The 24,278-nt window shown below is 40.6% G+C and overlaps 1 protein-coding gene and 1 non-coding gene across 2 annotated transcripts in view; one reads left to right on the top strand and one right to left on the bottom strand.

Moving 5' to 3' along the window:
• The window catches only part of LOC126456111 (eukaryotic translation initiation factor 3 subunit A-like), a 160,737-nt gene that overhangs the window by 36,588 nt on the left and 99,871 nt on the right, over positions 1–24,278 (bottom strand). The window lies entirely within an intron of this gene.
• Trnat-cgu (transfer RNA threonine (anticodon CGU)) lies at positions 6,024–6,098 on the top strand. Its single transcript has one exon. It is a non-coding gene; the product is annotated as a tRNA-Thr (tRNA).

Below are 24,278 nucleotides of genomic sequence, written 5' to 3'. Positions count from 1 at the left end.
TACAACCAAAGAGGTACCCGGATTACAACCAAAGAGGTACCCGGATTACAACCAAAGAAGTCCTGCTATAAAAAGAATGGCGGGCGACAGTTATATCGGTACCCCACCACCGTCCAGGCTGTCCGCGGCGTCTCCAGACGCGTCTTTGCTGGTCATCGGGGATCAACTCATATTCATGTATCGTAAAGTTGATACACATTGAGTTTTTGGAGCAGTATTATTGTAACACGTTTAATTTTTTCTTTCACAAGGACTTGTTTAAGTATCTGTTTTTTATTCTCATTGCAAGTCGGGCGAGCGACCGCAGCGCCCGATTGAGGTTCGGCTGCTGGATATCGCAGGCTGGCCGCTGCTGCGCATTGAGTGCGGGCTCAAGACGTTGAGAGCACGCGCTTTTCGACGCTTATTTGGTTTTTTAAGAATAATGATTGTCAATTTTTTCTTGTTGCATTGAAATAAGTTATCAAAAAATATGTAGAGACATGTTAATTACCCGTTTGAAAGGTGTGTAATATGTATGAAGAAATTACGTTTACGTATATATTAGCAAAAAACTAGACTGCATTTTACAATAGTGGTGAAAAGAAGTAGCAATTAAAGTTTTTTGCGACTTAGCTAAATGTTCTAAAAACAGTCACTGAGGAAAAATTTAAAGGGAATAACGAACAACTTTGACGTCTTCACATAGTTGTTCTTAAATAAACGGGTATAGCGACAAGGCAAGTCCGTCCTCATGGAGTACCACCACCATACCACACAGTAAGACAAGATGCATCGAGGTTTTCAGAATGCGAGGCCTTCATCCAGGCTGGTGCGAGGAAGGAACAGAACAACAGCGCACTAATTGAAGTGTCAAACTTCACCAAATTCAATGTGTGCGCAGGACTGCTTCCATATTTACGTTTTCCGCGTTCACTAATAAACTAACACAGTGTGCCGCAGAAGCTGTAGCGTACAACTGCAAATGCACCTCTTCGTTTTGCGAATTGGGTATTCAGTATAAAAATTTACTGAGTAGTCACAATAACACCTTTAAAACGCATTAAATTTATATATAATTATCGTCCTTGTTCTTCTACACTTCAGGCACTTAGCAGTTGTCTGTTCACACCATTTCTTAGATCTTCCTTGGATTTTTACCAGTTTATATCTTGCGACTTCTTTAAGTGCATCCACTTCACTTTGTAATTTTTCAGGATTTTGTTTCGTAATAAACTAAGTTAACCTCATTCCTAATGTCATAATTTCTTATTGTGCCTAACGTAGTACTCTTTTCATTGCTTTGAGAAATCTCATTCCTTGCTGCTGTTCCATTCATCCCTCCTGCTGTTTGAGTACGATGCGTTCGAGGAACGGTCATAGATTTTTAAACTTTCATTTGTGTCTCTTTCGTATTTTGTTTTTCCTAACATGTATTTATTTGTCGCACAAAACTGGTGTACTTTTCTAGTGGCTCTTCTACACCCTTACCGTATTTATATGTAATGTCACACCATACTTAATCGAAATATGTAACATTTTCTGATATTTTATTGTCAGCACCATTATTTTATTCTTATGAGCTATTTTCCTGTAATGGAAACATAAAACGTGTATTCTAAATGATGAGAATTTGAGATATATGCAACGAACAAATGCAAGAAATTGTTTGGAATTCACGATTTACTGCCACGGTGAAAAAGTTATTTCTTATATCAAAAAATACTTATAGTTTTATATGCCAATATCCATAAACGAAACACGATTTTCGAGTTAAGCATGTGGTAATTCTCTATCATTGATGTCTTATTCTGTTTTCTATTGTCCCGTGTCTTGTATAGTACATCACTGAAAACAGAAATTTGTATTTTGCATCATATATGTTTAGATTTTATTTCCAAATATAAAGTGCATTTTTAATATGTGTAGTCTCGTACAGTTTCATATACACTCTATTGTTCACATCAGCAATCTCTTTAGATTTAAAACTCAATTTCTTCTGCTAATTTCCAAAGAAAGTATATAATTGTTAAGCTCCCATTTTCTTGAACCTAAGAGGTGTCTTCCAGTTCCTTATTTTTTTGCAATGAAAATACTATGATTTCACAAACATACACTCTTTATGTTGACTGAATCACATGTGACAGACCTTTTACGGTGTATGCTTGCAGGTATTTCCGTATAAACACATGGCATTATCACTGACATTTCATAGTCGCGAAGGAGAAGTTCGTAATAGTGCAACACTAGTATTTGTATGGACTGACATCCGTAAAGGAAGACCTCAGAAACAATGCCTTTACAATCTGCTGTAACACTGCTATAGAAATACATCCACAAGAATAAAATTAGCTAGTCAAATTCAGTAAAACAGCTAGAACACCAGTGTGGTCACGTCCAAAGTATTCACTAAACCTATGAAGATATAAAATGAGACATAAAGGACAATTTCTATGTTATAAACAGTCTGGTGCCTTGCTCTATGTTCCTTTCAGAAAAGACGAAGAGCAGGTCAGATGTGGAATTTTAAGATGTAATGTGTTTAACGTGTCACAAAGTACAGGTCTGCAGTCTTTACTTTGTCAGTGTCATGTTCCATTCACTTCTCAATATGAATTCAGAAACGATGTTCACCCTTTGTAGGCGGAAAGGTTAATGTACGTAAACTGTCAGGGTTCGAGTTTAAGAAACATTGTGTTACCCGAAAATCACAATGTACTTCTTCATCGAACTGCATATTCTTTTCTAGTAACAAAAATAAAATACATTTCGTAGCCCACTCATTCCTCTCGAAACCTTGTTTGCAGGTCTGCTTCTGAAAAAACTTCTTTCCCCCTTCTTTCTGTGTAAACAAAATAATTCAGACTTTGCTCCGGATTGTCGCTGATGCAGTATTTCTGCTCGCATTGACAGGGACGCATTGACTGACGAATGAATGCTCTCCTAATGCCGCGTTCAATAACAGAGAGGTACGAACAAAAATTGCCTTCGCAGTTGCCAGATTGTATAGGAAGACAGAGGGAGATAATCGATGTTTAACTATGAAAGAAAAGTATTCACAAGCGCCACTGAAAAGAGAACTCATCGATACCCCTTTGTATATTGTGGACGCGGCCTTCATTAATTTTAGAGCCTCATTGTCGATTTTGCAGTCGATATGTGCGTTGTGTAGACACCCACTAATACAGGGGCGAGAGAGGGCTGGATAGAAAGACTGGGGTGAAGTTAAGAATGAGAAATGAAACGCGCTCTAGGCTTTGCGACGTTAATACACCATTGGTGTACTAGAACAATGCTGGAAAATAATGGCTGAATAGAGGAACCAATATGTGAGAGACGAATATAAGTGAACTGAAAGAATGAAGGAGTCTGCCGTGTCAGCAATTTTTCCACGTTGACCGATGACAATGTGGAGATGAAAATCGCGAATCGGAGAGGACGAAAATTCAACGCTTGATTTGAAACTTTTAACAGTATTACCTGCGATATTTCCACGATGTTATCGCTTGCTGACACCTTGTGCGCCAGAGTTGGTCAGATGTGAATAATAGAATACTATACATCTACAGTCAAATGGGGGGAGTTAATAAAGGGATTCAGACACAGTACTTTGCGACAGAGCGCCTTGCTAAAGGGCAACGGGCTAGTCAGTCTAGAAAAAGGTGGGAAAAATTTAACATCGAAGGTGTCTGACAGAGAGAAGGTAAGTTTCACGTGGCTTTGTGATACGAGGTGTGATTACAATTTACCGGAACTATTGCTGCAAAACATTTGATTTCGAAAACATACAAATTTAGTTATTGTCACCCTCAATATACTCCCCTCCTCTATTCCGGCAATGCTCCATTCGAATTTTCCGTTGAGGGAAACAGTGTAGGAAGTCTTCCTCTGTCAGCTTCTTGATGACTCCTGCCGCTTTTCTTTCATTGCTTCAATGGACTGAAATCTTGTTCCTTTTATTGCATATCTGACCTTGAGGAATAGATAATAATCACATGGTGCTAAAAACTAAACTAAAGTCCGCTCGAACAGGCCATGACGGCCCAACGTACCGACCGGCCGCCATGTCATCCTCACACCACAGGGGTCACTGGATGCGGATATGGAAAGGCATGTGGTCAGCGCACCGCTCTCCCGGTCGTGTGCCAGTTTACGAGACGGGAGCCGCTTCTCAATCAAGTAGCTCATCAGTTTGCCTCACAAGGGTTGAGTGCAACCCGTTTGTCATCACCGCTTGGCAGACCGGATCGTCACCCACCCACGTGGTAGCCCAGCGCAACAGCGCTTAGCTTCGGTAATGTGGCGGCAGCCGATGTTACCACTGTGGCAAGGCCGTGGTGCTAGGTCAGGCGAATAAGGCGGCTGCTCTAACACTAGGATGATATTGTATTGTATTGTATTGTATGTTAACTGGGGACCTAGAAACGACGGAGAGGCTCCGCCCCCGCCGCAGCTGCAGTGGTCCACAACCTCAGGACGACTACCGCAGTCCACTTCACCCCTCCGCCATCCCACACCGAACCCAGGGTTATTGTGCGGTTCGGCCCCCGGTGGACCCCCTAGGGAACGTCTCACACCATACGAGTGTAACCCCTGTGTTTGCGTGATAGAGTAGTGGTGGTGTACGCGTACGTGGAGAACTTGTTTGCGCAGCAATCGCCCACATAGTGTAACTGAGGTGGAATAAGGGGAACCAGCCCGCATTCGCCGAGGCAGATGGAAAACCGCCTAAACCGGACCTCAACACAAATCCGCCGGGCGGATTCGTGCTGGGGACCAGGCGCTCCTTCCCGCCCGGAAAGCCGTGCATTAGACCACACGGCCAACCGGGCGGGCCAGCATGATATACTTCGCTAGAAAATGTTAATAGACAAGCGGTAAAAGCCGGTACATTCTCCTAATGCAGAAATCATGACTTGTTCTTCCATTATTCAGCCTTTTTTTTTTTCCTTACGGAGTTGAGCAAGAACCTGTAACTCCAGGTTTATACAGATGGTTGGCGGACCTCGGCTGTTCAGTATAAAGAGGCAAATCAAACCACCATTAGCTGCCTAAATTTCCAGTAGTTATTTTATTTGCGCAACCAGTTTTGGCGCCACATTAGACCATCTACAAGCCCCCCGCCAGACGTGGTGAAAGAATCCCACTTCGGCTCCAGTCATAATAGGCGCCAGCACTCAGTGACTGGTATCCTCAGATTTTTCAAGGTGTTAGTGTTGATTAGTAGTATGATCTTCAGGATCCCAGTGATGATACCTAATTCCATAAATGTCGAAATAAACGAATATCATCACCTTGAATCTTGATTTTCTCATTCGAACTTTTTTCGCTCTCAGTGAAGTTGGTTCCTAAAAGTGCAGCATGGATTGGCGGTCAGTTTCTGGATCATTAGTGAAAAACCAAGATTCTTCACATTTTATCACTCTTTCCATGAAATTGGGATCGTTTTCAGTGGTGTTCGAAGTGTCTATGCAAACATTGTCACCAGCTTCGATTTTGTTTGTTCGTGAGACTTTTCGGCAACAGTTTCACAAACTGGGAATGTGGATCTCGCGGGGAGCGTGCAAGGGATAAGTCCCTGCAGACGCACTATCCTCTGTGCCCGCGGTGGCTCAGATGGATAGAGCGTTTGCCATGTAAGCAGGAGATCCCGGGTTCGAGTCCCAGTCGGGGCACACATTTTCAACATGTCCCCAATGAAGTGCATCAACGCCTGCTTGCAGCTAGGGTGTTTATTTAATTATCATTTCATTTCTAGCAAAGCTGCATGGTCATCCACGGAAACTGTTCTTTCGGAAACAGATACTACCGTCATATATATAGTTAAAAAATATGGGTTCCCGGCCTTTGACCTTCTTGTGCGAACGCACACGCTATGCCCGAACTCGTACGGGACTTGGTAGATTAATCTGCCACGAGTAATGAGTATGATGGGCAAACATCTATTAGGCGCACTACGAATGTAGTGTTGTGGACATGTTGGGAATGTGGATCTCGCGGGGAGCATGCAAGGGATAAGTCCCTGCAGACGCACTATCCTCTGTGCCCGCGGTGGCTCAGATGGATAGAGCGTCTGCCACGTAAGCAGGAGGTACCGGGTTCGAGTCCCGGTCGGGGCACACATTTTCAACATGTCCCCAATGAAGTGTATCAACGCCTGCTTGCAGCTAGGGTGTCTATTTAATTATCATTTCAGTTTCACAAACACTTTTCTCATGTTAAATTCGTTACGTAAAATTTGCCTTGCGCATTCTTCATCAATTCGTACAGTTTCAGCAATTGATCTAGTACTCAGCCGACTGTCACATCGAATCAGGTTACCTACTTTTTCGATATTTCCATCCGTTTTTTATGTTGGAGAGCGTTCTGGGCGTCTTCTCGCCAATCTTGGAAACGCTTGAACCACTCAAAAACTAGCATACGTAATAAAAATCTCTTCTTCTTACACCTATTTTCGCAAAGAATACCTTTCAGTAGCAGTTTTTCCGAATTTTCTGTGAAACGTCTCGACCGCTCGATGCCCTATTATTTCACTTATAATTTTTTCCGCCAAAACAAAATAACAGCTTTTACAAAAACGAAGGCCGCGGCCATTTATTCTGTCTTCAGACACCACAGACGCCGAGTTCGACAGAGAAGGCATTATGTTCTGTCGCAAATGTCTGATAGAACACACCTATCTGTACAGACGTACTATATAGATCTTCTACTTTTAACTGACTAAGCGAAAGCAGACTCCCAAAAGAACTTTGTTACTATCTCCGAAAAGTCCTTTTACATTCTGGAAAATGCTCTCTCATATAAAAGTTTCACGCGTAAACAGTTAAAAAAATTGTTATCAGTGTGGTTTGTACGCGATATCTTTGCTGCGACGATACTGTCCTCCATTACCACACCCACGCGACATCTTCAAAACAATCACTAGCAGATACGCGTTTCCTGTTCTCCGTAATTGTGGTGTTACTTTTTATTGCAGTTTACGCATCTTCTACTGGACAACAGCACGAGGTAATCGGAGTTTTGGCTGATACTCTGCCGACGCACAACGTTTGGTATCGATCTGAGTGTCTGACATCTGGAGGTTTGGGTGTTAGTAGGCAGTTGTATAAGCCACAGCGCCATCCGAACACAGTGTTTACGGCAAACGAGAGGGGTGTCTCGGCATACCGAACGCCCGATCCACATTCCCACCCACCAACACCTGTCCGTGGTCCCTGTCTGTGTCCTCCATGCTCGCTACTTTAAGATTCCCATAGGAGGTCGGACGTAATTGTGTATCCGTACTGAAGATGGTGGGTTCATTGCACTTCGAGGCAAATTAATTATATGAGTGCTTGGTGTCTATTCTTTTGGATATGTCTGAAAGAACTAACTCCATGCATTCTTATGTGTCCGCAAGAACAGAAACCACGCACTCCTTCAACTGAGACGGCTTCACGCCTCACAGTTATTGGTTGTTTATTTTTGGTGCATGCGATACTTGCTCTGTGACAGCATTAGTTCCGTTATTTTATTGCCACACCTCTAACACGTGTGTGGTCCTCAGTTTGACCAATCACAGTTGATTGTATGTTGTTTACGAATATGGACACGATTTGCAGTATTTTCGTTGAACGCTTATGCTCATTTGCGAAGTCAAATCTAGCATTGGCTTGTAAAATTAAACTCACTGTAAAAAATATTTGATAATTCGTAAAAGAGCGCTCATTTTACTTTGGAGCGCTGTAGATGATGCAGAACTGTTCCTTGGCCGTTTTTCCACCTTTCACAGTAGATGTCAGTCATGGCAATGAAGCCAGCTCTATATTTTCCATGTTATTGCACGTTACAGTTAATTTTATTGGACTGTATCATCGTGACATTTTATTTAACCAGCTTTCTTTCAGTATGCCATAAATAAGGTTGAGTGAAGTTCTGATATAGTTTTCTCGTGACCATTACGACGTTAATTACATGTATACTTAGGTTTCCCGTGGGTCATTTCGTTTAGTTTCTAGAAAAATTCCAGTTCTGACCAGTATTACTAGTCACAGCTTGGATGTTTCTGACGAATAACTTTTGCCTTCATTCGGAAAAAACGCATCAGTGAGTCGCAGATCACAGTCCAAATGCAGCTGGAAAAGTGAAATAAGTGGAAATTATAGCTTGAGTATGCGCGGCTGGTCCCGGCGGAGGTTCGAGTCATCCCTCGGACAAGGGTGTGTGTGTTTGTCCTTAGGATAATTTAGGTTAAGTAGTGTGTAAGCTTAGGGACTGATAACCTTAGCAGTTAAGTCCTATAAGATTTCACACACTTTTTTTTTTTTTTTTTTTTTTTTTTTATAGCTTGAGTAACCTGGCTGTAGACCATTAGCTTCCAACATGTAGAAAATTACTGAAGGGAAGAGAGAGATGAAAGGACTCCACATTGTTCGCAGTTTCCGGAACGAGTTTAAGCAGCTTTGGCAATTACACCCGAAAACAATAGTGCAAAATGATGTTCAAAAATAGTATTCTCTGCGGTAAAAGCGTTTCAGAGCATCAGAAAAGGCTACGTAACTGCTCCGCACAGTTAAGTCTTAATTACTCTGATAATTGTTAAAGACAAGTGGAGGGACTAATTGCAGTGAAATTTTCAGCTTAAAGTCAGGGAAGCCACCAAAAGTGACTCGGTCAGCAAAATGTCATGCCTTCTGACATCGAAGGACGTTTGGCATAGGGCGCTTCCCTGTTATCTCTGCAGTGAGGCCTAGGATAGTGTCTTGTGAGAGGCTGCTAACGTTTTGCTGAAACCCAGTGCATCGTTAGAGTTGTGTCTACACTCGACAGTCCGTGCTTCCGTCGACGGTGTGCAACGTGCCGGTATTACTTAGATTTGTTCGCGTTACATTAAAACGGTAGTACAGAAGACTGTATACTTCTGTTTCTTTATTTTATCAGAGCGAGCTTTGTAGAATGTAACATCTCATAGCAATATAATGTATTCAGAAATGTATCAGCAAAAAATAAGTTTTTGTTTGTACTGGGTCCTCAGAAATAAGATACTGTTCGACTGTAACATGATCTTGGTGTCTCAACAACGTTGGAACCCACCATACACTTAAAAAAACGTAACAACGTCACACCAGTTTTCGTAGTGAGTTGCTTTGTGGCTGCATTACTTTTTCTAGTATTTATGCATTAAACTCAAGTAGCTTTTAAATTAAAACTGTAGATAGATAGCGTCTGCGGACGTTTTTACATTACAACTGCCTCACAATGATACCTCAACAGATGTTTGCCTAGAGTTGGCTTTTATTTGTGTGTTTAAAAGTTTCGGATATTTACATAAATTAGAGACAAAAAACTATTGCATAAGATATGTCAGAGTCCAGCCATGTATTAAGACGCCAAGGTAGAAATCAAGGTACATATTCGGACCGGAACACATGACGTTATGGAATAATTGTCACACACAACACGAATAAAGGAGGAAATACTACACATAGTAAAGAACAGAGCTCTTAATACCAACCACTGCACACAATGCAGAAACGATATCAGATTTTTCAAGTCTTGTTGGTTCTTCCTGCGTTTCCTTTTCATTGTATGCTGAAGTTTATTGCCCATATGCGTCATTCTTCAATAATTTCAGACAGTATGATGATGTGTTTTACTTTTGATCAATTTGATTGTATATTTCCCGATTCTACAGTAGATTATTCATTTTTCTTGGTTCTAATATCTCCTTTTGACGTTTCTTTACCACGAAGCAACAACGAGAAATAACCTTGCAAATAAAAAACTAAAATAATTACAAAAACCATTACGTAGCCTGTTAGTTTGTTTTAAACTACATGAAACTAATTTACATCGTAGTATTTGTATAATTTCTAGTGCTCCGTTTTCAGGTAGCATGAATACTCTTCAACAACGGTTCCATATTTGCAGTTGATGAAATTGTAAACACAGTTTCCCAGTAACCCAAAAAATTGGTTTACGTTTCTCGTGTTTCAGTGAGAATTATGGTCTAAAATCAGGCTGTAAACGGTTGTCGATTTTTCTTCTTATTTCTATTTCCCGATTTGCACAATTTACAGTGTTCTGATAGTTATTTATATGTTCATTGAATCATATTTGTGACAACGCTTTGTTATGAAGAATGTGCGTCAGTCAGTTCACATACAAAATACATTTCTTTTCTGCGAAAATATTTTTACATGTTGGCCATTCAAAGCATTGGTTGTTACGTCAACCTTAGCCTCAGATAATATTTAATACCGGTAATCCAACCACACACAGATTTTATCTACCGAGATATTTATGTTTGTCTGTCAGTAACTTTAATTGATATGGACAACGGTCAGATGTGGCGACAAATTTTGTTTCTTTCTGCATAAGAGTACGGTTGACTTGTGGTGAGATTGTGCTATATTTGTTCTTAGTGATACGTATGAGAATGCGGTTTCTATAATTGCAAATAATACTTGACAATAAAATTCTGAAGGGAGTGTTTCTTAAACAGCCACCTGGTTCTTGATAGGTGGACTGGAGCATCACCACGGAGCAATTCATATCGTATTTTTCTCTAATAATGCTGTGGTTAAGCATTAGACCAGCAATCGGCAGGACAGTAGTTCGATTCCCCACCCGACCATCCAGATGTAAGAATTTCTTTGTTTCCCTAAACAGAGTAAGACAAATTCCGGGATAGTCCTCTGAAAATGACCTTAGTCTTCCTCTCGTAAACTCAGTTGCAGGGGTCTACTACCTTGCTGAAGGGTTAATCTAGCCGGATACATCCAATGGTAGAATAGCTTGAAAGACTTTCATCCATATTAGTTCCTATTCTGACATAATTTTAATCTTCTAGGTCAGTCATTTACAGTGGGAACCCTAGATATTTAAGTTTTATTGCTGCATCCAACCCTACTCTTGACACAAGTCAGCACTGCCTCTGTTATTTCTATCAAAGTCTCAACTGTCCCAGCACTGCGAGAGAGCCAGAAAAGAGTTAGCAACTTTGGCAGAGAAACAAGGATGACTTATTTAGTCGAGCGCTGACCGTAAAGGGCAATAGTTCCCGTTCTATTCTCAATACGTCACACAGACACTCTGTCAAGTAACACAAAAGCGATTAGTCATCTTATTTCCCACCTTTTTGGTGCAATGACTACCAATTCTAACGAAATCCAGTTGTACAAACTGTATAAACTTCTGACTCCGGGTTTGGATGTTGTCTTGATACAAGAACGACATAGGAGATCCAGTATTCGAGTCAGAGTTTAATAGATCTTTGGAAGACTTCTGAATAAGGAAGATAGATGTGATAGATAACGTTACTTTGTAATTTCTAAAGTCAGTGGGGGCAAGCGACAAGCAAACGAATATTCTAGTCGCTGTCTAGAATCTATGGAACAAGAGACATACAACTAGAGTTTCGGCAGAATATCATCCACACAATCCTGAAGAAGGCAAGGGGAGATAAGTGCGACAACTATTGAACAATAATGCTTAACAGTGCATACATGCACGTTGCTGACAGAAATGACATACAAAAGAATGGAAAGGATCTGTTAGAAGATCAATTTCGCTGCAGAAGTAAAATCAACAGAGAGGCAACTCTAAAATTCCGCTTGATAATGGAACAAAAACTTAGAAAAGTCAAGAAAATTCATAAGATTTGTCGACCTAGAAAAAGCGTCCGAGAACGTAAAATGGTGCAAGATGTTCAAAAATATTAGAAAAACAGGAGTAAGCTATAGAAAATGCGGATAGTACACAATTTGCATAAGAGCCAAGAGGGAACAAGAAGAACTGAAGACCAAGCGCGAAGTGTTTTGATCAAAAAGGGTGCGAGACAGGGATGATATATCTCGTCCCTGCTGTTCAACCTATACATCGAAAAAGCAATAAAAGCTCGGTTTAACAGTGGGATTAGAGTTCAAGGTGAAAGGGTATTAGTGATAACATTCGATGTTGACACTGCTGTCCTCAGTGACAATGAAAATGAATTACAGGATCTACTGAATAGAATGAACAGTCTAATGAAACATGAACCTTGGCGTCGGTGAGGTGGCATACGTGCCTCAGCGATACAGATAGCCGTACTGTAGGTGTAACAGCAACAGAGTGGTATCTGTTGAGAGGCCAGACAAATACTTTATTACTGAAGAGGGACAGCAGTCTTCTCAGCAGTTGCAGGGGCAGCAGTCTGGATGATTGACTGATCTGGCCTTGTAACATCAACCAAAACTACCATGCTGCGTTGGTACTGCGACCGGCTGAAATCAAGGCGAAACCACAGCTGTACTTTTTCCAGAGAGCATGCAGCTCTACTATATGGTAGTGATGTTGGCGTCCTCTTGAGTAAAATATTCCAGAGATCATTAGTCCCCCATTCGGATCTCTGGGCGAAGACTACTCAGGACAAAGCGTCATCAGGAGAAATAAAACTGGCGGTCTATGTATCGGATTGTGGAATGTTAGATTGCTTAATCGGGCAGATAGGTTGGAAAATTTAAAAAGGAAAATGGATAGATCGAAGTCAGATATGATGGTAATTAGTGAAATTCGATGACAAGAGGATCACAACTTCTGGTTTGGTGAATACAGCATTATAAATACAAAATCGAATAGAAGTAATGCAGGAGTAGGTTTAATAATGAATAAAAAGTCACGAACACTTGTAAGCTACTAGGAACAGCATAGTGAACGCAATTTCGTAGCCAAGGTAGACACTAAGCCCACACCTACCACAGCAGTACAAGTTTATACGCCAACTAGCTCCGCAGATGGTGAAGAGACTCAACAAAAATATGATGAGACAACAGCAATTATTCAGATAGTTAAGGGAAAAGAATATGTAATTGTGATGGGGGACTGGAATTCGATAGAAGGAAAAAGAAGATAAGGAAAAACAGTAAGTGAATATGGACTGGGGGGAAGTAATGAGAGAGGAAGCCACCTTGTAGAATTTTGCGCAGAACATAACTTAATCATCGTTAACACTTGGTTTAAGAATCATGAAAGAAGGTTTGATACGTAGAAAAGACATAGAGACACGGGAAGGTTTCAGATAGATTATATAATGCATTATGTAATGGTAAGACAGGGATTTCGAACTCAGATTTTAAACTGCAAAACATTTTCCTGAGCAGATGTGGACTCTGACAACAATTTATGGTTATGAACTGTAGATTAAAACAGAAGAAATTGCAAAAAAGTAGAAATTAAGGAGGTCGTACCTGGATACACTGAAAGAAACAGAGGTTGATGAGAGAGTCAGAGGGAGCATTAGGCAACATAAGACCAGAACAGGTGACAGGAACATAGTAGAAGATGAATGGGTAGATTTAAGAGATGGAGTAGTGAATGCAGCAGAGGATCAAATAGGTAAAAACACAAGGGCAACTATACTTGGAGAGCACAGGAGATGTTAACTCATGAAAGGAGAAAATATAAAAATGCAGCAAATGAATCAGGCGAAAAGAAATACAAAAGCCTAAAAAATGAGACTGATAGGAAGTGCAAAATGGCTAAGCAGGAGTGGCTAGAGAACAAATGTAAGGATTTAGAAGCATATTTTAGTTGGGGAAATATAGATACAAAGAACAGAAAAATTAAAGAGGCCTTTGTGGGAAAGAGAAACAGCTGAATGAATACCAAGAGTTCAGATGGAAAACCAGTCCTAAGCAAAGAAGGGAAAGCTGAAAGATGGAAGGAGTACATAGAGGGTCTTTATATGGGAGATGAACTTGAAGGCAGTATTATAATAATAGGACTTAGGTGAAGATAAGATGGATAATATGATAATGCGACAAGAATTTGACAGAGCTCCTTCAACCATAGATATTGGTAGACTGGTCATGACGTATAATTCGTGGCACCAACATCTCTACTGCTATACCACGCGACTATTGGCAAAACAAAAGGTGGTATGCTTATGGTTGTACCGAGCGTTATGTGAAGGGAAGTAACATTAAATTTCACGTGTAAGTATTATTAGTATAATTTAGCGGCATTTCTTTAATACTGATAAACTATTGTGTGTATCATAGCATTACCCAGAACGCCACAGTTACGTAAATTGGCGGTTTGAAGTGCTGTGTGTTTCCAGGCGCACAGTGCAATCGTATATATTTCTTGAAATGGTAAGCTACAAAGCTGCTTATTCTCTTTCGTATAGGTTTCCAAAGGATGAAGGGCGCAGGCAGATGTGGATACAGGCAGTGAAACGAAAAGATTTCAAGCCTACTGCACACACACGCATCTGTTCGAAGCACTTCGAAGAATATATATATATATATAAACAAAGATGATGTGACTTACCAAACGAAAGCGCTGGCATGTCGATAGACACACAAACAAACACAAACATACACACAAAATTCAAGCTTTCGCAACCAACGGTTGCTTCGTCACGAAAGAGGGAAAGAGAGGAAAAGACGATAGGATGTGGGTTTTAAGGGAGAGGGTAAGGAGTCATTCCAATCCCGGGAGCGGAAAGACTTACCTTAGGGGGGGGGGGGGGGGGGGGGGGGGGGGAAGGACAGGTATACACTCGCGCGCGCACACACACACACACACACACACACACACACACACACACACACACACATATCCATCCGCACATACACAGACACACCTATATATATATATATATATATATATATAGAGCGTGTGTGTGTGTGAGAGAGAGAGAGAGAGAGGGATATTTATTACCAATAACCCTTCCTACTCCAAAAGCAAAGGCAATGTGCATTGCTACTACATAGGAAGAAAGGATGATTTTTACTATCCTGGATTAAATCTGACTTTGGTACAAAAAGGGGTGAATTATGCTGGTATTATTTTAAAGAACAATTTGCAAAAACAAGTTAGGGGTTTGATTTCTCATCAGGGTTTAGTTTTATTTTGTACTTCCCAGTTACAAAACATACGAATATCAGAAACAAATACTGAATACCATTTGCAAAAAGGTAGTTGTATGACCTATGTTAGTTTCCAGATAATAAGCTGTAATGTATGGGATAAATAGCATGCTGCTACAAAAATCTTTGGTCATTTACCAAAAAGCATTAAAAGCCTGACAGAAAGCCAACCAGCATTTAAAATCAAACTAAAAGAATCTATGAATGACAGCTCCTACTCAGTAGACGATTTTTTAGGTATAAATAAGTGATTGGAAGAATTGTCATGTAATGATAGGTCTACCTTTCCTTAAACTGACATATCATTGCGAAGTATCGTATTCATGATCTGCGGAACAAGTATTCATGTAAGTAGGTACTGATTTTGTAGATATCTTATTTGATACATCTACGAAACAAACTGTTTAAACCAAAAAAGAGCTTTCAAATGAAACTGCTTTACGTTTTGTAGGTGAACGACACAATTGAGTTCGTTACATTCGATGTGAACACGTGTGTTTACGTTACAGGTTTCGTTGTTTATGCCGATTTATGAAGTCTATAACACTTTCTACAACCAAGGCACTAAAACACACACACGCAATATTTACGTTTTATGCAGTGCATAACGCGTATTGTTAGTAGAGAATGCATCTCATAATTGGTAACACTGAAATATTCGCGGCGAATTGATTGCCGAACATCGAAATTGTTTCAGCAGTTCACAAAGTTCATTGTGAAGTAATGGCTGTAAAACTAAATTTGTACAGTGGTTACGCAATAAGTTATCATTTCTAGCTTTGTTTACATAAGCTACATTTAATGTGGTGAAGTTAGCAGGAAATCCACTGAGAAATACTGGAAGTGAAATCAGGAATCGGAATGCTGCCCTGAACTCCCGCCGACGTTCTGCCAACAGTCACGTGATTCTATGTTGCAGCCACGCCAGATGTATAGCCGCTGCACTGCTTGCCCAGTCTATTAGTATCTATGGTCGAAGCAGAGCTCTGAAAGACCTAAGTGGAAACAAGGCCCCAACAGTAGACGATATTCCGTTGGAATTACCGATAGCCTAGGGAGAGCCAGCCATCTGGGGTGCAACCTGTGTGAGATAGGTGAAATACCCTCATACTTCAAGAAGAATGTACTAATTCCAATTCGAAAGAAAGCAGTTACCGAACTGTCAGTTTAATAAGTAATGACTGCAATATACTTACATGGATTCTTTACAGACGAATCGAAAAACTGCTGGAAACCGACCTCGGGGAAGATCACTTTGGATCACAGAGAAACGTGGGAACACGCGAGGCAGTACTGATCCTACGGCTTCTCTTAGAAGATAGATTAAGGAAAGGCAAATCTACATTTATTGTTTTGCATTTGTAGATTTAGAGAAAGCTTTTGACAATGATGAGTGGAATACTGTCCTAAAAGCTATAAAGGCAGAAGGGGTTAAAGGCGGGCAGTGAAAGGTTATTTACAAATTGTACAGAAACCACGCGGCAGTTATAAGAGGCGAGGGGCGAAAAGGGAAGTGGTGGCTGAGAAGGTAGTGAGACAAGGTCTTAATGTACCCCAACGTTATTCAGTCTGTGCACTGAGCGAGCAGTAAAGGAAACCAAAGAAAAATTTGACGATGATATTATAATGAAGTCAGAGACAGTAAAGAATTTGGGAGAGCAGTTTAAAAGAATGGACAGTCCTTTGAAAGGAGGATATAAGATGAACATAAACAAAAGCAAAACTATAGTCATGGAATGTAGCTAAATTAAATCAGGTTTTGCTGAGGGAATTAGATTAGGAGACGAGACGCTTAAAGTAGTAGATGAGTTGTGCTATTTGGATGGCAAGATAACTGATGATGGCGGAATGAGAGACGGTATAAACTGTATACTGGCAATGGCACGAAAGCGTTTCTGAAAAAGAACAATTTGTTAGCTTCGAGTGCGGACTTAATTGTCAGGAAGTCTTTCCGGAAGGTAAGCCATGTATGGATGTGAAACAATAATCAGTTTAGACAAGGAGCGAATAGAAACTATTTAAATGTAGGGAAACGTGGGGGGTGGGGGGGGTGGGGGAGGGGTAAAAATTGCAGAGGAAGACCAAGAGATGAATGCATTAATAAGATTGAGAATGATGATAGAGTAGTATGTGGAGCACAAGTACAGAATATGGCTCGAGAGTAAACGAAGAAAGACGAAAGCAATAAGAAGCAGCATAAATGACATTAGCTACAAAATTAACATAGATATTAGTGATCATGAAGTAGATGAATAAATTCTGCTACTCTGTAAACAAAATCTCACTTGACGAACAAAGGAAGGAGGATGTAAAAAGCAGACTAGAACTAGCAAAGAGGGCACTGCTGGAAAGAAGAATACTAGTATCAAAGATAAACCTTAACTTGAGGAATAAACTTCTGAGAATGTACTTTCTGGACATAGCTTTGTATGGAAGTTAATCATGAACGGGAGAACTGGAATGGAAAAGAAAAAGGACTCTGAGCACTATGGGACTTAACTTCTGAGGTCATCAGGCCCTAGAACTTAGAACTACTTAAACCTAACTAACCTAAGGACGTCACACACATCCATGCCCGAGGCAGGATTCGACCCTGCGGCTATAGCGGTCGCGCGGTTCCGGACTGTAGCGACTAGAACCGCTCGGCCACTCCGGCCGGTCGAATGGAAAAGATTGGATCGTTTTACATGCGAAGAGTGCTTAAATTTAGGTGACTGATGACGGATGAGTAGATCCTCCGAAGAAGACAGAAACACAAGAGTAAGGGACGGCGTGATAGAACAAGTGTTAAACTACCAGGGAATTACTTTTGCGGTACCAGAGGGAGCTATAGAGGATAAATCCAGCAAATATTTCAGAACGTAAGGTGCAAGTGTGTTCTGAGTCGAAGAGTTTGGCACAAAAGAGGAATTAGCGGCGGGCCTCATCAAACCAGTCATAATAATGATTCATTCATTCATTCATCATCATTTAAGACTTATTATGCCTTTCAGCGTTCAGTCTGGAGCATAGTCCCCCTTATAAAATTCCTCCATGATCCCCTATTCAGTACTAACATTAGTGCCTCTTCTGATGTTAAGCCTATTACTTCAAAATCATTCTTAACCGAATCCAGGTACCTTCTCCTTGGTCTACCCCGACTCCTCCTACCCTCTACTGCTGAACCCATGAGTCTCGTGGGTAACCTTGCTTCTCCCATGCGTGCAACATGACCCCACTATTAGCTGTGCTACACCTCGCTTCCAGTTCTTTCACTATGTTGCCATCCTGTGAGAATATGCATCCTAAGTACTTGAAACCGTCCACCTGTTCATTGTTCCTCCTATTTGGCACTCAATCCGTTTATATCTCTTTCCCACTAACATTACTTTTGTTTTGGAGATGCTAATCTTCATACCATAGTCCTTACATTTCTGATCTAGCTCTGAAATATTACTTTGCAAACTTTCAATTGAATCTTCCATCACAACTAAGTCATCCGCGTATGCTAGACTGCTTATTTTGTGTTCACATATCTTAATCTCATTCAGCCAGTCTATTGTTTTCAACATATGATTCATAAATAATAATAAATAATATGAACAACAGTGCAGACAAGTTGCAGCCTTATCTTACCCCTGAAATTACTCTGAACCATGAACTCAATTCACCGTCAACTCAAACTTCTGCCTGCCTATCTATGTAAAGACCTTTAATTGCTTGCAAAAGTTTGCCTCCTATTCCATATTCTTGTAGAACAGACAATAACTTCCTCCTAGGAACCCGGTCATATGCCTTTTCTATATCTATAAAGCATAGATACAGTTCCCTGTTCCACTCGTACAACTTCTCCATTATTTGCCGTAAGCTAAAGATCTGGTCCTGACAACCTCTAAGAGGTTTTCATCTAATTTGTCCTCAACTAATACTCGCACTTTCCTTTCAACAATACCTGAGAAGATTTTACCCATAACGCTGATTAAAGAGATACCTCTGTAGTTGTTACAATATTTTCTGTTTCCATGTTTAAAGATTGGTGTGATTACTGCTTTCGTCCAGTCTGATGATCCGTCCCGACTCCCACGCCATTTCAATTATCCTGTGTAGCCATTTAAGACCTGACATTCCACTGTATTTGATGAGTTCCGACTTAATTTCATCCACCCCAGCCGCTTTATTACACTGCAATCTATTGACCATTTTCTTCACTCCCTCAAAAGTGATCCTATTTCCATCATCATTCCTATCCCATTGTACATCGAAATCTGAAACATTACTGATCGTGTTTTCACCTACATTGGGCAAATCTGCAAAATATTCCCTTCATCTGCCCAAGGCATCAACAGGATTCACCAGCAGTTTTCCTGACCTGTCCAAAACACTTGTCATTTCCTTCTTACCTCCCTTTCGAAGACTGCTAATTGCACTCCAGAATGGTTTTCCAGCAGCTTGACCCGAAGTTTCCAAACTGTTTCCAAAGTCTTCCAAAGAATTCTTCTTGGATGCTGAAATTATCTGTTTGGCTTTGTTTCTTTCTTCAACATAACTTCCTCTGTCTACCTGAGTTCTAGTATGTAGCCATTTTTGATATGCCTTCTTTTTCCTTTTACAGGCTGCCTTGACTGTGTCCTTCTACCAAGAGGTTTGCTTCATCCTACCTTTACACACTACTGTTCCAAGACATTCTTTAGCCACTTCTAGTACTGTGTCCCTGTACCTTGTCCATTACTTTTCCAATGACTGTAATTGACTACATTTAACTAACTGGTACCTTTCTGAGACCACTGTTATGTACTTGTGCCTGATTTCCTTATCCTGAAGTTTCTCCGCTCTTATACTCCTACGTATGGACCTGACCTCCTGCACTTTCGGCCTCACAATACCAATTTCACTGCAGATTTAATAGTGATCAGTGTCATCAAAGAATCGCCTGAATACACGTATGTCCCTCACAGCCTTCCTGAATTCCTGATCTGTTATTATACAGTCAATGACAGATCTGGTTCCCCTGCCTTCCCAAGTATACCGGTGAATATTCTATGTTTAAAAAGGGAGTTTGTGATTACTAAGCCCATTTTGGCACAGAAATCCAAGAGTTGTTTCCCGTTCCCGTTGCCCTCCATATCCTCTCCAAATTTACCCATAAACGTTCATACCCTTTTGTTCGATTTCCAATCCTGGCATTAAAATCACCCATGAGCAGAACACTGTCTTGTCCTTTACTGTAACAACTACATCACTGAGTGCCTCATAAAAACTATCCATCTTATCTTGATCTGTCCCTTCACAATGCGAATATAGTAACACAATCCTAATTTTCTTGCTAGACACTGTCAAATCTATCCACATCAGTCGTTCGTTTACATACCTTATTGCGACTAATCTGGGTTCCATTTCCTTCCTGATGTAAAGCCCTACTCCCCATTGTGCTATTCCTGCTTTGGCTCCTGACAGGTAGACCTTGTATTCTCCCACTTCCTCTTCTTTCTCACACCTTACCCGAATGTCACTAATAGCTAAAACGTCCAACCTCGTCTTACCTGCAGCCTCTGCCAGCTCTACCTTCTTCCTAGAGTAGCCCCCATTGATGTTAATAGCTCCCCATCTCGTTACCATTCATTTGCCGAGTCGTATCTTAGGAGCCCATGGTTTGTCAATTAGAGGTGGGACTCCGTCACCTCCAAAGGTCCGAGGCATTTTGCTCTAATTGTTGTTAGCCTCATATTTAGCCGGACGAGGTGGCCGAGTGGTTCTAGACGCAACAGTCTGGAACCGCGCAACCGCAATGATCGCAGGTTCGAATCCTGCCTCGGGCATGGATGTGTGTGATGCCCTTAGGTTAGTTCTAAGTTCTAGAGGACTGATGACAACAGAAGTTAAGTCCCATAGTGCTCAGAGCCATTTGAACCATAATATTTAAAGTACCAGCGAAGCAGGTTGCTAGCCTTGCTTGCCCCGAGTCCCATTGAGTTTTACCCCTAACGGTTGAGGGACTAATCGGTGGATTTGGTAGTCTTTGCCGTCTGAGCACAAAGGTGACTACGACTCAGAATATGTCCGATATGCCCAGCCTTATCAAAGTAACTGGTATCCCGACTGTCAGGACCACTTACTTGGCCACTCATACGTTGCCCGTGGTTCATGAACTAGGACATGACAACAGGAACCCACACCATGGCCCCGTCATAAGACCGATCAGTCAAAAACCCTCATAAAACACACGATAAATATCAGGCTTCCGTAAACCACACAGTACAGCAACTACATCAGACACAGTGACTGATGATCTCAAAGAAGCAATGGGCAGGCACAAAGCAAGGATCTGGCAACGCTTCATTTCAGTATGGAATTTCATACCACTGATTTCGATATATTACTTTTGAAAATAAAAATAAAATATGAGTAGCTGTATTCCTCACGTGGTTCAACGACCACATGAGAAGCATGTAACCTCCCCCTCACTTATCGACCTTAATGACAGTGAAAAATTAAACCGCGTGTACCTAATGGAAATTTGGGAAAAGCAATCGTCACCGAAGTTAATCTGTCGGTAAAGAGGGAGGAAAGGGTTACATCTTAATGAAAGGCAAAATGCAAATGAAACTGGTGGAAATTAATTTTGAAAAGGGGTAAAGTTAATAAAGAAAGTAAATGTGCGGCCGTTACGTTAACAATTAACTAGCGGTAATTAGATACTTGAGATTTGGGGGAAATCGCGGTCGCCAGTCCTAAGGACAATTACTATAGTAACTGAAAAAGAAAGGTTATTACACATATAATTAGCACTAGAAGCGTGGCAACTGAAGGTTGACACGTGTAGTGTGAAAACTGAAAGTTTGTCAGAAGTAATAAATTTTGCTACACTCTGACTTAATTTAGCAAAAGAATTAATAAAACCGGAAAATCGAAAGTTAATTTAGTGACTGAAGTTAATAAGAAGCTTTCTTTCTTAAGCACATCGAAATTCAGTAAAATACGGTTAGTCTTGGTCTACCTCAACAATCATTTCAAAAGCAACTTGACTCTGCGCAATTTAGAAATAAGAGATTTAACTTTGAACTTGAATTAAATGATTCTGAACAATTAACAATAGTAAAATTTTGTACGTACCAAGCTGAGCTGCAGTCACAGGTAAGCTAAAATATGGTAACAAAACTCGCACTCTTAATTTGTGCTTGTGTAATCTAAATATTGTAGCCAGCTATGAATACTTTAACTGAACTTTGAAATTAAGGCAGTGAAATTGAATGATGCTGGCGTTTGAATTTCAACGACACTCGGGTTCATTCCGGAAAAGGAAGGGACCCTGCTTGGTAATGCAATTGGGACAATGAGCAACAAAAGTTCATGCTAAGTTCCTGTAATTTTGCGAGGCAAATGGAACAGTTTGAAAAGTTGAGGTCTGCCATACAGTTCTGAAACTTTACGTGCTTTTAGTCTTCCTTGTTGGTTGATTGAAGGTTTGAAGTCGTCGATCGAGGAGGTGGCGACAGTCACTCATTGTCGGCCGTCGCTGTTGCAGAAGCTGGATGTTGGCGCGCCTTCTTCTCGACACGATCACCAGACGAAACGGGCTCTTGATGTGCGCCAGCTAATGCTTCCCGTCCGCGACACCATGTCAGAAACTATCATCGCAAGTCGAGCGCAATTACATGCTGCCAAACCCCGAAAGCGCGGCAACTCGCGGGAGCGTCACACAACACACCTGCTCCACTGCACTACTCCAGCCAGACTCTCTCTTGCTCTGCCCGCGCTCCACGCGGCAGAGTTAACCCTCCAAAGATCCTACACACTTTGATTCTTCACACGACCTATCGATGTAATCGTTCGATAGCAGTTTTCCCTAGGCAAGACCCAGCGTAAAAATACAAATAATATTTACGAAACAAACCAATTATACATCGACATAAATGCATAAATATATATATATATATATATATATATATATATATATATATATATACAAATAGTAAAACAATTACAATATGTAAATACACAGAAATGTCATATATTCAGGTAACAAAACAAGGAAAAAAATTAATAGTACAATAGATGGAAACAGGAGGATATGCATTTCCGGCGTTACAAGCATATACTATAAATCGATTATGAACTGGATAAATCATAGTGGAAAAATATTTTATGGAGTGTACCATAAGATTTAGTTCACGATCGGTTGCTTTTCGTTATTTAAGAAAGTAAGTAACACATCTGTTTTACATTGTTGTAACTATCGCTTACATACACCATCAGTCAGCCTTAAGAAAATGAGTCATACTATACCATGAATGAGTGATGACCTTTGTTCGATATCATTATCAGCACAAAATCTGACATATAAACTATACCCTGCTGATCCTTATATTACAGCCACAGAGATCTCGAAGAGCAGTTCTTCCCTTACTTCTTGATGGTGATACGTTACCATACCAAAAAGCACAGCAATATATCGGCATAATCGTGGATGACCATCTAAACTTGAGAGAATAGACTTTCAGAGGCAGGAAGAAAATCTCTTGTCTTTATGTGGTTCAAAAAGTTTGAGAAATACCATCGATACTCGCATAAGATATGTATTTGACTTTTCGTTGTTTTCCTACATCAGCTTCCATTAAGATCATTCACAGTAAATGCTACCGAGTGGGCATTGTGAACTTCAAACGTCTTATTTCTCCACAGGTTTTAGCTCACATTAGCATCTCTTCCCATACACGCCTCATCTCTTACTTCTCTTTCAACTTACCGCTAACACATTTTATCTTGGTATCATCAACAAGTTTCAACGATTTGGATGACCTAGTCTAAGAGCTGTAACGTACTGCATTATTTCCATTACCTGTGCATCACGATCAGATAGCCCACTAACAATTGGCACTGTCTATAAATGTGTTATCAATCAAGATCCTGCTATCCTGTTGCACAAGAGCTGTTAGTACCAGATTTCTGAACGTTATTCTGAATCTGAAGGTAGTTCCTAAACTGTTCATAAGACTGAGTCCACACCCATCCTACCCCCTCAAAAAAGAAACCTGCATCGAATCACCTAATGTTATACGTAGACAACCCAGGAACATACCAAAGTGGAAGCTGCGCTACTTTTGCCATCTAAGAAAAAAAAAAGAAAAAAAAAAAGAAGTGAAGATCAACAAGAATTCTAGATTTAACAGGTAAGTACCTACCGAAAAGACTTCCAAACATTTATATTAATGTCCAAAGTTTAAAAAAAAGTCTCCTTTTCATAAATGGTAAGTACCTTGAACTCAAAGCGCTTTGTGTCAGCTGGTGAACGTGGTAACGACAGTGAAGCAGTATGTAACCGGTGTAAGTGATTCACGTTCCGCAAAAAGCAGACCCAGTAGAGCGGAACTCCTTTGCCGACTGTTTTTCTTTCAGGAGACTGCCGCCAGTGAAGATTGTGCCTTGTCATAA

This window comes from Schistocerca serialis, chromosome 2, assembly GCF_023864345.2.
Source record: "Schistocerca serialis cubense isolate TAMUIC-IGC-003099 chromosome 2, iqSchSeri2.2, whole genome shotgun sequence".
Lineage (NCBI taxonomy): Eukaryota > Metazoa > Arthropoda > Insecta > Orthoptera > Acrididae > Schistocerca > Schistocerca serialis.
This window is presented reverse-complemented; position numbering and strand designations above follow the sequence as displayed.